Raw genomic sequence first — 14,437 nt, forward strand, 5'->3', positions numbered from 1 at the left:
ACACACCTGTGATCCCAGCCTCTCAGGAGCTTGAGGCAGGAGGTTGGCAAGTTCAAAGCCAGCCTCAGCAATTTAGTGAAGTCCTAAACAAGACTCTATCTCAAAATAAAAAATAAGAAGTACTGAGGATGTGGCTCAGTGGTTAAGCGCCCCTGAGTTCAATCCCTGGTACCAAAAACAAATAAACAAAACAAAACAAAAAAAAACCCAGACAGTGGCCTCAAGCTTGTGGTTCTCCGGGCTGGGGTTGTGGCTTAGTGGTAGAGCGCGTGCTCGGCACGTGTGAGGCACTGGGTTTGATCCTCAGCATCACGTAAAAATAATAAATAAATTAAATAAAGGTATGTTATCTATCTACACCTAAAAAAATATTTTTAAAAAACTGTGGTTCTCCTGCCTCAATCTCCCAGGTAACTGAGATGAGAGGCATATGCCACCGTGCCTAGCTAAACTCTTAAATTCTACACATAAAATATTTTTATTTCCTCATTTATTCAACACATTTATCAAATACATATTTGACACATGGAATTCATTGGAGGTCAGGGAGAAACCAAGGACACAACAATAGCATGCCCTTCTCACCTCCCCTATAGTGAACTCTCTAAGGACAGCAGTGGTGCCTTATTTAGCTGGTTTCCCCTACTACCTTGTATGACACTTGTTATCTAACACCAATCTACTGGATTTAGGATCCCTTTTCTTTTACCTAAAATGTCTGGAATAACACAGATTTTAAGCAGCTTTGAATTGATACAACTTCAACCAGGATTTACAATTAAACCCAGGCAATACATAGGAGGCTGGCTTGGCACAGGACTATCATCAGTCATGGAGTAAGTTGGCTTTATTCTAATTTAAAGTATCTAATTAAAGCTTTTTTTTGGGGGGGGGAACCCATGGGTGCTTAACCACTGAGCCACATCCCCATCTCTTTTTTTTTTTTTTTTTTTTAATTTTGAGACAGGGTCTATCAAAGTTGCTTAGGGCCTCACTGAATTGCTGAGGGTGGCTTTGAACTTGCAATCCTCCTGTCTCAGCCTCCCAAGTCACTAGGATTATAGGCATGTACCACCACACCTAGCAGAATGCTTATTTTTGAATTAAATTAATAACTGAAAATAGTTCTTGCAAAAAATCAGACTATTTTTATAGCATATATTCAATAATCATTTCAGACCAACTTTTTTTTTATTTCATTTGGTATTAGGGATTGTACCCAGAGGTGCTTTACCACTGAGCTACATCCCTAGTCCTTTTCATTTTTTTTTTTTAAGGCAGGATCTTTACTAAGTTGCTGAGGACAGCCTTTAACTTGTGATCCTTCTATTTCACGGCCTCCTGAGCCACTGGGATTATACGCATGCACCACTGCAACCTGACCAACATTTTCATCAACAACCACAGGCATGCTGCCATTATCCATTTCTTGAAATCTAGTGATAAGTGTGGACCCAATGTTAAAATAAAATGCACAACTCTAATGAAGAAGCCTCTTTGTCATATTTTGCAGAGATAATAAAGTAGTTTTAATCAGTTTGCACTGCTCCCTAGGACTCAAGCTTAATACATACTTTGTTAGCAGGTGCAGAAAATTGTCTGCAGATGGTAGAGTTCTCCAAATGGTTCAGAAGTCAGCAATTGAATCTGGCAAGATAGTGACAGCCCATTAGAAAGCAGTGTGACAACACAAGAACAAAGGACACTATAACAGGAGTTCAGATCCAGCCTCCACTTATCTCCCATGACTATTTTTTTCTCTTTGCTCCACACCCTCTTACCAAGAGAACTTGGCCCTTCTTTTAATCTTTCCACCCTCAAAACATGTGACATATTTTACTGTTTGAGATAAGAGTGATTTTATATCACATCAATGCCAACTGAAAATCACATGTTAGACATCCCTCTTCTTAAATTCACTACCCTAGTTCTTAAATTTTCTCATCAACCTCTTTATAACTGCATTCCAAGTTCCCAAACTGTTTGGCATACTTAGAAGCTCCTCAAATCTCCCTTCTCAGTCTTTCAGGCTCCCCTTTTTGTTTCCCCTTCACCAAGTCAGTTTGCTCATCAAAGATAAAGAGAAATTTATCTTTTAGCACTTGGTTAACCACCTTTGCGTACCAAAAAGCTCACTAGTACACTGTAATAAACTAAAGCAAAGGGGCATCTGTCCTGGCTTTAACAGCCAGGTCTAGTAGAGACTTTTTTTTTTTTTTCTGCTAGAGATTTTGAATATCTTTTCTAATTCCCCAATCAGTTCACCAAACCAGTATTGGGCAATAGCAGTCAATTTGAGTTTTAAGAAGCAGTTTTCTAGAAATGCCACACGCCGTTGGTGAGATAAGTCTTATACATTAGTAACACAATTAGTAAATTAGTGAAGAAGGAAGTATATTATGAAGTACTAATATGTATAAAGGTTTATCTGAGTTGACTTTTGTTTCTTTATAATGGTTTTCATTTATTCTAATTCCGCTTCAATTACTGAATGTGAGACTAACTGGATGAATGTGTTAGGGACTCCGTGGTTCTTTTGCTTTCCATCAAAAGAATATGATAAAAGGCATATTGGCACAGAAACCAGGCTTTTTATTCTTATGCTCAAGCATGAGGGAGGCAACACATTAAGGACAGAAATCTCGTGTTAACTCAAACAAAAGAACAGAAATTTGTAGCTTTATAGGGCTTCTGACTTAGCAGGGACCTGGTCTCTTGACATCATTGTATGTAGAGGTGGAGTCTCAGCCGAACTCATATGTGTCTTCATGTGATACACATCTCATTATCAGATCAAGCATCAGCCTGTGATCTTTACTATGCTAATGAAGTAATGATAAATACAGGTTACTTTAGTGACTATTCTACATGCATGCTGTTTGCCTCTCACCTTTACCACTCACCATTGGGGGTAAACCCAAATGTTGTTTAAGAGCACAGCAGTCTGACTTAGTGTAGCTGATCAATAAGTTGTTGCTTCGTTTTCCTTCCTCCTGGCTTCCTGGTATGTTTGTTGACCACATTGTCTTTGAAGGCTAAGCTGACTTTCCAACCTTCACACTTCTGGTTTGTTATCTTAATGTCAAAGCCTTGAAGAAGTATCTTCTTTCTAATTCCCAATTTCCTGACATGTTTGTTAGCCCGGTAAGATTAAGGGCTAAATTAGCTGTCTCAGATGAGTAGATGGATGTTGAATGCATGTTTTGCATAGTAATTACATTTTAACTGAGTTACTCAGAGACTAAAAAGTTGTTATTTTAGGACCAATGCAGCATGAGAAAAAAAAAAGTTCTAAATAAATCATTTTCTTTATAAACAGTAGCCTTATTCCCAACCTCTTATCTATGAAATAGGTATAACAAATACTAAGGATGTTGACCTACTACCATAACAAAAGTAAGTTCCACATTTTTTTTATTGATGCATTATAGTTGTTCATATGGTGGGATTCATTGTTACATATCTGTTTACACATCTGTGTGTGCACACAATATAACACTATAATTTGGCTACAAAAGTAATTTCTTACATAGCATTAGCAGTACTAGTAAGTTAATGTAAAGCTAGAAAATGTCCCATCTCAAAACCCAGATAGAAGTTTTAAATGTGTCACCATTCATGCCAGTAGTAAAAACAAAAGCATAAAATGATAATTAAATACTGAAGCTAAAACAGCCAACAAGACATTCCTCAAAATTTTTGTTTTTTATCATTCCCTCCTCTCAAGAAGAAAATGAGCAATTATCCAGTACTATAATAAAAGTCAGTACACAAGAAAGGAACCTAATCCAAGCTTCCCAATTGAATAAAGGACTAATAGGAGTCTATGAGACAGAAAATAAAGACATTTCAAACCAGCAGAGGGAGCAGCCTGTTCAACAATGAAAAGGAGGGAATGAAGGGGAATCATCGTGGATTCTGTCATAATTTTGGTTTGGCTAACTATGGAGCATGAGGGCCTGTTGGGGGGATGATGAGTGGCTAGGTAAGAGAGCTAGTCAGTCAGAGGTCAGTCAGCTCATAAAAACTCATGCCAACCAAAGAGGCTAGCAATGTATCTAGAATGTGACAGAAACAGAAAAAGTAAAGGGAGCCAGGCATGATGGAGCATGCCTGTAATCCAAGCAACTCAGGAGGCTGAGACAGGAGGATCGTGAGTTCAAAGCCAGCCTTAGCAAAGTCCTAAGCAACTCAGTGAGAATCTGTCTCTAAATAAAATACAAAAAAAAAAAAAAAAAAGGACTGGGAATGTGGCTCAGTGGTTGTGGTTGATCACCCCTGGATTCAAACCCCAACACCAAAAAAAAAAAAAAAAAGAAAGAAAGAAAAGAAAAAAAGGTAGAGGGAAAAGAAGAGAAACACATGATCTTATGAATATTGTATACACGCCACCCCCATCCCAGTGATTGGGATGAGGTAAAGGAGAAAAGGAAACCAGATAGGGAGTGTTACAGTAATTTAAGTCAGAGATGATAGTAATGTATACCAGGGTAATAGAGGAGATGGAGACACTTGGACAAATTTAGAAAAGATGCAATTGGCCACAGACTATAAAGTAGAAAGGGGGGGAAAAAGCAGCCAAGGTCAGAATGAGTAATATGAACATTTAAGCGGAAATAAAAGGATGTTAAGGAAAGAAATTATAAAATAGTGATGAAAAAGGTAAAGGAGGAAAAAAGAAATTGAAATTAGCTAGTGTATAACATTTCAGCTTCCTTTGTATGTGTGTTTGTATGTGTGCATGTGTGTGGATGGTACTGGAAATTGAACCCAGGAGTGTTATCACTGAGCTACATCCCAATTTCTAAATTTTATTTTATTTTATTTTTTTAAATTTTGAGACAGGTACTCACTAAATTGCCAAGGCTGAGCTTGAGTCTGCAATTTTCTTGCCTCAGCCTCCTGAGTCACTGGGTTTATCAGCAAGTGCCACTGCTCCTAGCACATACTGGCTTTTCTTTCCTTCAGAAGCTAAAAATTGCATTCCCCTAGTATTATTGCAGCCAAGTACTCCAGATGCACTTTTAGTTCCATAAAATAGAGGTATTCACTCAAGGCTTAATTTCTGAGTTAAATTGTGAGAGGGCAGAGGAATTACACAAGGCTTCCACTTTGCTTGTGCAAATCATGGGTCACATAATAGCTCTGGCATTGGTGGTTCTGATGACCTTTTCCTGATTCTCAGACGCTGAATTAAGAGATACTGAGAACCTGCCCTCGGTTGTGATAAATGATGCAGTAACCCTTGTTACACCAGTTTGTGGCATTGATCTGAGAGTAATTTCTCCATGTTTTTCCATTTTTCCAGTCATTCTAACAGATTTGTAAGCATCTAGTTCCCTGAATTACATCTCTTTCTGCATAAATGTGCTAGTGGAGTGTATTCCTTTCATAGGGCTGCTGTAACAAAATACCACACACTGGTCAATTAAGAAATTTAATGTCCTTGTCGGGCACAGTGGCCCACACCTATAATCCCAGGGACTTGGGAAGCTAAGGCAGGTGGGTCACAAATTCAAAACCAGCCTCAGCAATTTAGTAAGGCCCTAAGCAACTCAGTGAGATGCTGTGTGTAAATAAAATATAAATAAATGTGACTCAGTGATTGAGCACCCCTGGGTTCAATCCCCAGTACCAAAGAAGAAGAACAACAACGAAAAAAAGGAAGGAGGAAGGAAGGAAGGAAGGAAGGAAGGAAGGAAGGAAGGAAGGAAGGAAGGAAGGAAGGAAGGAAGGAAGGAAGGAAGAAATTGTTTGTCTTACAAGTCTAGATGTCCTAGAAGAAGACTTGGTTTGCAGCTAGATGTCCAAGAGCAAGGTGCTAGCAGGTTAAGTTTCTGCAGAGGCCTCTCTTTCTGACTTGCAGATGGCCACCTTGACATGGCCTTCCTCTTTGTGCATATTGAGACCAAGTGAGCAGCTCTGGTGTTTTTTCCTTTTTTTTTTTTTTTTTTGCTAGGGACCAAGCCCAGGGCTTCAGTCATGCTAGACAAACACTCCACTACTGAACTATATCTCCACTTCTTTTAGGTCTTTATTAGACAGGTTCTCTAAATTGCTGAGGTTGACCTCAAACTTACAATTCTCCTGTCTCTGCCCCCCAAATTGCTGGGATTACAGGTGTGTGCCACAATACCTGGCTTCTCTCCTCTTCTTAAAAGAACACCAATTTTATCAAATTAGAGCCCCACCCTTATGACTTCATTTAACCTTGATTACCTCCTTTAAAAAAAATTTAGTCACATTGGGGGGTTAGGGCTTCAGCATATGAATTTGGCTAGGGGTGAGGTATAACACAATTCAGTCTATAATATCATTTAGTGAGTAATATAAAATAAGAAAAGCTCCTCATTTCTGATCATACTCTCCAAATGGAAATGACTATTAACATCTTTCTGTTCTTCATACCTTTCACTGAGCAGACACAAACCTAAAATATAAATGAGATCATACTACACATGTAGTTCTATTCTTTTTTGTTTCACTTAAGTGAACACTCCTCTTACTACAGGTTTTTTTTAAACTCATTATGATATTATAAATATCTTCCATATCAGCACATAAAAGCCCCCAAATATTCTTTCCAATGGTTACATAGATTCTCTTGTAAGGATTATGATAATTTAACAGTTTTTTTCTTAGTAGATGATAACTTTGAATTTTTTTATTAAGAACAATGCTGCAGAAAATATCCTTGTATGTGTATATTTTTATATTTATATTAGTATTTCAGTAGGGTAGATTCCTAGAAATGAGATTTCCGAGCCAAAGGTATGCATCTTTAAAATCTGAATGTTGGGGTTGTGGCTCAGTGGTAGAGCACTCATCTAGCATGTGCGAGGCCCTGGGTTCTATCCTCTACACCACATAAAAATAAAATAAACAAAATAAATGTATTGTGTCCAACTACAACTAAAAAATAAATATTTTTAAAAAATCTGAATGTTGCCAAATTGCCCTACAAAAAAAAAAAGCTAGTTTATACTTCTAGTAAACATGTATAGGAGTATACTTTTTCCCATACCCACCCTAACGCAGTATCAACATTTTCAGTTTTGCTAATTTATTGGTTATAAAAGATTTTTAGAGATGAACGAATGTGGTGGCACTAACCTATAGTTCTAGCTACTCAGGTGGCTGAGACAGGAGGAGAGCTTGAACCTAGGAGTTCAAGGCCAGCCTAGGCAACATAGCAACAGGTTTAAAAAGCAATTATTTTCCCAAAAAAAAGTAGTTGTTGTTTTTATTATTAGTGAATATTACATATATTCACCTTTTATTTATTTTCCTGTGAATAATATGAATTATTATTCATATTTTTGTCCATTTTCTCCATTGCACTTATATATTAAAGCAATCACTTGTTTGAGTTTTTTCTGTTACGACAAACTTTATTATATACATTGCAAATTTTCCTCTCAATATGTCTTTTGACTTTATTTTTATTTTTTTATTTTTTTTTCGGTACTGGGGATTGAACCCACAGGTGCTCTACCATTGGACTACATCCCAAGTCCTTTTTATTTTTTATTTTGAGGCAGGGACTCACTGAGTTTCCTAGGCTGTCATGAAGCTTGCAATTCTCCTGCCTCAACCTCCTAAGTAACTAGGATTGCATGCATGTGCCACCACACCTGATGTTGACATTAATTTTGATAATAATATTCCTGTGTAGAAGTACAGTTGTGGAACCAAATCTGGTAGGGAATGCAGGGTGTATGGAATCAGACTCCAAGGCATGGGAAATGGCCAGGATGAAAATGACCCCTCCCCTACAAATGCCTAATGTAGCACTTTAAATGTCTTACTGAAATCAGCCCAGCCTATTTGTCTGAATAAAAGCTCTGAATCCTGGAGAGATCTTCGTAGGTTTGTCAGTACTAATCTTGAGCCCTCATTTGTGCTGTGGGATCCAGTAACACCGAGGGGCTTTGGATGAGGTCTCAGGTCCTTCTGGGTGAACAAAAATGGAGAGAAGACTTGGTTTGCAGCATTAGGGAAACACTTGAAAAACATTTATAAAAATCCAAGTGACAATGTATATTTATACATAAAATCAATAAAGCTTGCATTTGTACCTAATATATGCTTTCCAAAATGCAAAGAGAATGAGATGAACCATAAATAACAAAACATGAGCACTAAAAATCTTATGGTAGTATGGCCAAGAGAACATTAACATTTTTCATCATTTTGTCCAACTGTAGTATTTTACAAATATGGAAACCAGGGCCCCAGAGAAGTTAAATGATGATCACAGCTCCCATTCCTAGTAGAGACAGAATTAGATTCAGTCCTCTTGATTGATTAGGAATTCCTTGTGTCTCTGAATTTAAAAACAACTCGGGTATTTTAAAATGTGACTTTTAGCAGAATTTTAAAAATTTGATAAGTTTTTAAATTTTAAATTGATCCACCTTTTTACAATTATGTAATACCTTTGTCTGAGACCCAGGAGAATCTATGCTCTGAAGTCAACCTAAAGCTCCTAGAAGCAGCATCTCTGAACTTTTCCCAGACACTCTGCCTTCTCTCACCCAGGCCATCAGCAACTCAGACTGCCTGAGGCTTACTTTCCTGCTTACTTAACCTACAGTTTCTCTAAAAGACAATTTCCTGCCCTCCCTTGCACCCACCTTCCACCTGTGTGAATGAATTTCACCTCTCACTCTCCAGCTGTCATTATAAAACATTAGCATGTTGACAGCTCAGTTACCTTTAGATCAGACCTAAATAAATGTATGTCCTCAAGCTAGGAGCTTCTCTGAAAACCCTTTTTAGATTTTCATTTTCACCTCAAAGAAAGGGTGGGAATTAGTTAAACAGTAATAACAAAGGGCATAAAAGGGAAGGGGAAAAAATCAGTTAACTCTGCTAGCGCCTTGTCAAATCCCTTGCTCTGGAGTTAACTACCACTAAGGATTTCATAGGTATGCTTTCAGAAATTTCCATGCATGTGTAAGGTACAGTCATATTTTTAATGATTTTTATTTTTTGATACAGGAGATTGAACCTAGGGGTGTTTTTACCATTGAACTACATCCCCAGTCCTTCTTTTCTTTTTTTTTTTTTTCTTTTTTTGAGACAGGGTCTTGCTAAGTTGCTTTGGGTCTCACTAAATCTCTGAGGCTGTCCTTAAATTTGTGATCCTCTCACTTCAGGTGCCAGGACTACAAGTGTGCCCACTGCACCCAGCTTTACAGTTTTTTAAATATGCACACTTACTATCCTGTATGCATCTTTCCAAATCAAGGAATCATCATCTCAATCTCTATTAATATCTGTAAATGTATGTGTGTATATGTATATATGTGGAACACAATTTGTTTATGATTTGTTTTTAAATTGCACTGATTCCTCAAAAGTATGGCATATTGGCACACTGATAGAGCTTGAAAATCATTGTTGGAGTGAGTGCTAATAAGCATTCCTTACCTAACATAACCCATACATGGTGGGAGGTGTGTGGCCTTGGACAGTCTACTTGCACTATCTGAGCTTCAATTTTTCCATCTGAAAATGGGACTATCATTACTTACCACAGTGGGTAGTGACAGAATTTGGTGAGATGATAGATGTAGGGCTATTGGCATGGTGAAAATGGCTTTAGATGAGGCAGTGTAGCATATTCTTTAAAGGACAGGTTTATAGTGAACAGAACTGTGCTGGAATCCAGGTCTATATATTTACCAGTTCTAACCTGGGATGAGGGATATAAATTCTTTGAGCCTCAGTTCCCCATCTATAAGAAATTCACATAAAAAGGTGGTTGTGAGTTTTAAAACAAAATAATTCATAGAAAGGGATAAACAGGGTGTGAACAGGACATTTATGGTAGTCCTCAATAATAGTCTCTATTCCTATCAAGTGTATGCCTGGAAACTAGATAAATCCAAGCTTAAAACCTATTGCTGCCACTCCCTAGTTATATGTCCCTGAGGAGTTCTCTTAATATTTCTGAACCTTAGTTTCCTTATCCTAACTTATAGGACCACGAGAATGAAGTAGATACTTAGTATGGTCCCAAAATCATGGAAGACACCTGGTCCCACCACAGCGTGTAGGTCTTGGATGGAAACACACATAGGCCAGTTTCCTCGGTCTTTCCAACTCTTCACTGGACAAATATGGTGTATTCAGACTTTGGTACATATTAAAGATAGGTTTGAAAGTATTAACCCTTGTGCCCTTTTGTCATTATTATATTTTTAAAAAATATGTTTTTAGTTATAGATGGACATAATACCTTTATTTTGTTTGTTTTGATGTGGTGTCGGGGATCGAACCCAGCACCTCACACATGCTAGGCAAGTGCTCTACCACTGAGCCACAACCCCGGCCCATTATTATATCTTTTAGAGTCTTTTCTGTAGACTCAGTCTTATCCAATTGTTCACAAGGAATGCAATGAAACTTGATGAATAGCGATAAAAACATATTCCAATCAGAATATTAATTATTTAAACAAAAAACTTATAGAGGACTTATTTCTTCAGGGCATATATTTTTTCAGCAAATTAATTTTTAAGTTATCAAATAATAACAAATAATAGTTCTATCTCCCTCTCAAGTTTAATAGGAACTCTTCATAATGACACAGGGTGGGGAGTGGCTAAATTCCAAATCATGGCTCAGATGAAGGTCAAAGCATAGGAAATATCCTAAGATATCAAACGAGAGAGAGAGAGAGAGAGAGAGAGAGAGAGAGAGAGAGAGAGAGAGAGAGAGGGAGAGAGAGAGAGAAAGAGTGAGAGAGTGAGAGAGAGAGGATAGGAGGGAGAGAGGACTCTAAAAGAAATATTTAGCAATTGTGGTACAAGGCCATTTAAGGACAATGATTCTTAAATGCTGCAGGTCACAGATCAGGTTCCCAGTGCATGGGGATTCAGGCTATTCTTGTCTCTCCTTGAGTTCCCGATTTCATACGAAAGATAAAGAGTCACTTTGTTCAAGGGACCTGATTGCCAAAGATCCACAGACTGAGAATCTCAGGAAATTACTTCTGGCCCATAAAGCTTCCTAGATAGATGCTATCATCTTTCCATTTAGACCAAAGGAAAGTAGGGCATTGAATGGTGACTGAAGAAAGGAGGGGAGGGTCGCAAAAAAGGTCACAGATGATAATTTTAGCTCTGCTTTGCCCACGCTTGAGGAAAGGGGAAGGGAGTAGGTGGCCAGAGGTGTAGCGGTTCTGGAGCAAGGCTTCTCAACGTGGGCACTAGAGACATTGTGGGCTGAGTAATTATGTTGTGGGAAGGGCCTGTCCTGTGCATCACAGATTTTAAGCAGCATCTCTGGCCTTTACCACGTACATGCCAAATGTCCCTGGGGAAAAAGAAAAGCAGGTTAAGAACCACTGCTCTGGAGTATGAGGAGGCAAATAATAGGATTACACTCTGGCCACCCCACCATTTCCTTTCTCCTTTATAAACATTTTGCTATTTCCAAAAGGCTTTTTATAGGTCCCTTAATTCCTTTCTCATTTTCAGCCAGATAGTTATCTTTTTTCTTTCTAGTAACCCCACAACAGACTTACCTAGGAAACATTCAGTGAAGCCCTGGGGCAGCTTGGTGGCTAGTGGGAGGGTGTGACATCACAGTGGAGGAGGGGTGAGCCAACTACAGCAGTGGGGTCTCAACTAGACAGAGTTGTAGGGGTCCAGAATGCAACATTGAGAACTAATTGTCTTCTTTCAACTTTGATTATTACTGTCTTTCAGGAAACTTGGGATAGGCAGGCAGAGGAAGAAGGGGATGAATTTGAATCATTTGGGAGAAAATTATATATCCTTGCCTGTGTGCCAACATGCAGCCCCCAGGCACATCAGGACTGCAGCAGATCATGGAATAGGTCTGTATATTTTTCAAAACACTTTTCTTAAGATTCTTTAGTTGCTTTCTTCTGCCCATTCCTCTCAGTCAAATCACATGCTGGAGGTTTTTTTGTTTTTGTTTTTGTTTTTAATGACACCTAACTTCAATCACAGATGCAAATGTCAATAATAAGTTAAAGATTTCCTTGAAGCCTTACATAGCACAAGATGTGAAGTAAGCAGATTCCTAAGTAAACTGTGGTGGAATAAAAATTAGGTAATTTATATGAAGTTCCTAGAATAGGGTTTAGCACATAGTCTGCCCTCAAAATTTTGGCCATTACTCTGAAAACCTGTTTTTGAAGATGGGGAAGTACCTAGGATACAATGTTAAATGAAACCTGCTGGATCTTGGACTCCAAATAGTGGATCTCTATTTTTATCAAGAGAGATCTATATTTGGGGGATTTTAGTTCAAGATTGAACTATGACCGTCTATTCATTGGATTCAGATTTCATGATTTCTGAGATGGACAAACTTGAAGGAATTTGCTTTGATGTTTTTAAAGGAAGAAGGAAGGAGGAAAATTACAGAGAAAGAAGAAACTGGGAGGAGCAGAGAGAAAGTACTTTGTAGATAGAGCTCCATAAGGGTGGGCTGGCAGGCAAGCGGCCCACATTGCCATCGCATGAGACATGCTAAAATACCAGTGAACACCAAGTCATCGATGACACTGTAGAGATACAGAGAAAGTTATATTTACCAGAACTCCTCTCCAGTGGAGTGTGGTTAGTCACTTGTCATAGTTTGAGACCCCCAGGGGGCACTCTTGAGCAATAATATATGATCCCTTTCTAGTGAAACTGGGTTCATCTGATTCTTTTGGTGAATGCTAAGTAATATAACTGTCTCCCCAAAATGAAGATCCCAGAATACAGAGATTTGCCAGCTGTCTCCAAGGAGTCTTATTTCCTTGCTCTTTTTTCTCTGCTCTAAATAAATGTTGAGGAAGCATTTAAATAGTATTCATCTTAAAGGTCACCAAATTATTACTTTATCATGTCCCATCTGGTCCTGATTCCAGGCAGGCCTCAGGGCCCACTTGAGAGACTCATAAACAGTCTGTTGGCAGAAGTTGGCAGACTGTTATGCTTTGATTGTTATGTTGTCCAGGGAACCTGTTGAACACGAAGACTCAAGCATCATGCGCTCTAGTTGGGGCTCAGGTGACAAAAAGAAACACAAGGGGGTGAAGCTAGTGATTCATTCTTCTGTGTGGAGTTCTGATTGCTGCTGGTGGGTTGGTATGGTTTTCTTATACAGATGAGGCAGAAGTTAGCAGTTCCTTGATAGTGACATGTTTCTCTTACACTTTAAATACATTTTGGGGATTGGGAAAAAACAGAAAAGAAAAATTAAAAACAAACACTCAGGCCCACTGTGTTTTATTTTTAAATTAATGAACTTTGGTATTTACACTAACTGTTTGAGGCAGAGGTCGAGAAGCTTCTCCTAAGCTCGACTTTGAGCTGTAATTAAACAAAACTGGGTTTTATTGTTTTGGGTTCTGAATCCCGAAATGTATATCTTGTCCTGTTGCACTTTTTTGGTGAAAACAACACAAGCTCAGATTCTGTGTGGACCTTTTGTTGTTGTTTATTTGTTTTCTTTCTTTCTTTTTTCTTTTCTTTTTTTTTTTTTTTTTTGGTGCTGGGGATAGAACCTTGTACACGCTAAGCACATGCCCACTGAGCTACACTTCCAGCCCCATAGAATTGTTTTTTGTTTTAACAAATGAAAATACATTAATCCATATTACTCACATAGTCCATTGGGGTCCCTCTATGAGAATCTCGTGCTTGGAAGAGCTCTGGAACTTGGAAAGGTCGAAATTTTACTCAGCTTGTAATGTTTTAATTATTTTTTTTAATATTTATTTTTAAGTTTTTGGCGGACACAACATCTTTGTTTGTATGTGGTGCTGAGGATCGAACCTGGGCCGCACGCATGCCAGGTGAGTGTGCTACCGCTTGAGCCACATCCCCAGCCCCAATTTTTTTTATTCTTATGCAATTTTCCTTTTCAATAAACTGTAAGTTTCACTTGGATCCCTTAAATAAGTCAATCATTGCTACATATTCAGAGAAACACTTTAAGTCATCCGTCCTAGCTTTTGAAATCTATTTGGATCAATGTATAATTTCTTAACATTCTAGATATTGATTTGTTCTTATTCCTACTGTAAAATCTCTAGTTTAAATAGGATGTTTTTCCTATTTTTATTTCATTTATGTGAATTTTATATTAGATTAAATCACAATTGGTGAGTGTGAGGTCAGAAGTTTTACTTGTAACTACTGACATTTACACATTTTGTGACAGTGTGCTGGTATCTATTCATGACTCAAATACCTTAAAATATCCTGGGTTCTTTGTTAACAAAGAGCATATCTTCTGATTAAAGAAAAGACAAAATAAGACGATAGAGTTATTTGGGTGCTCACAGAAAAAAAAAATCTGTCAGTACCAAATATTCAAAGTAATCCTAGATGTAATGTTTCGGTACAATAAGCACAGAGTAATTTAATTCAATTATTTGCCTTCTTGTTGATCCAATATGAAG

The sequence above is a fragment of the Ictidomys tridecemlineatus genome, chromosome 6, assembly GCF_052094955.1.
Source record: "Ictidomys tridecemlineatus isolate mIctTri1 chromosome 6, mIctTri1.hap1, whole genome shotgun sequence".
Taxonomy (NCBI): Eukaryota; Metazoa; Chordata; class Mammalia; order Rodentia; family Sciuridae; genus Ictidomys; species Ictidomys tridecemlineatus.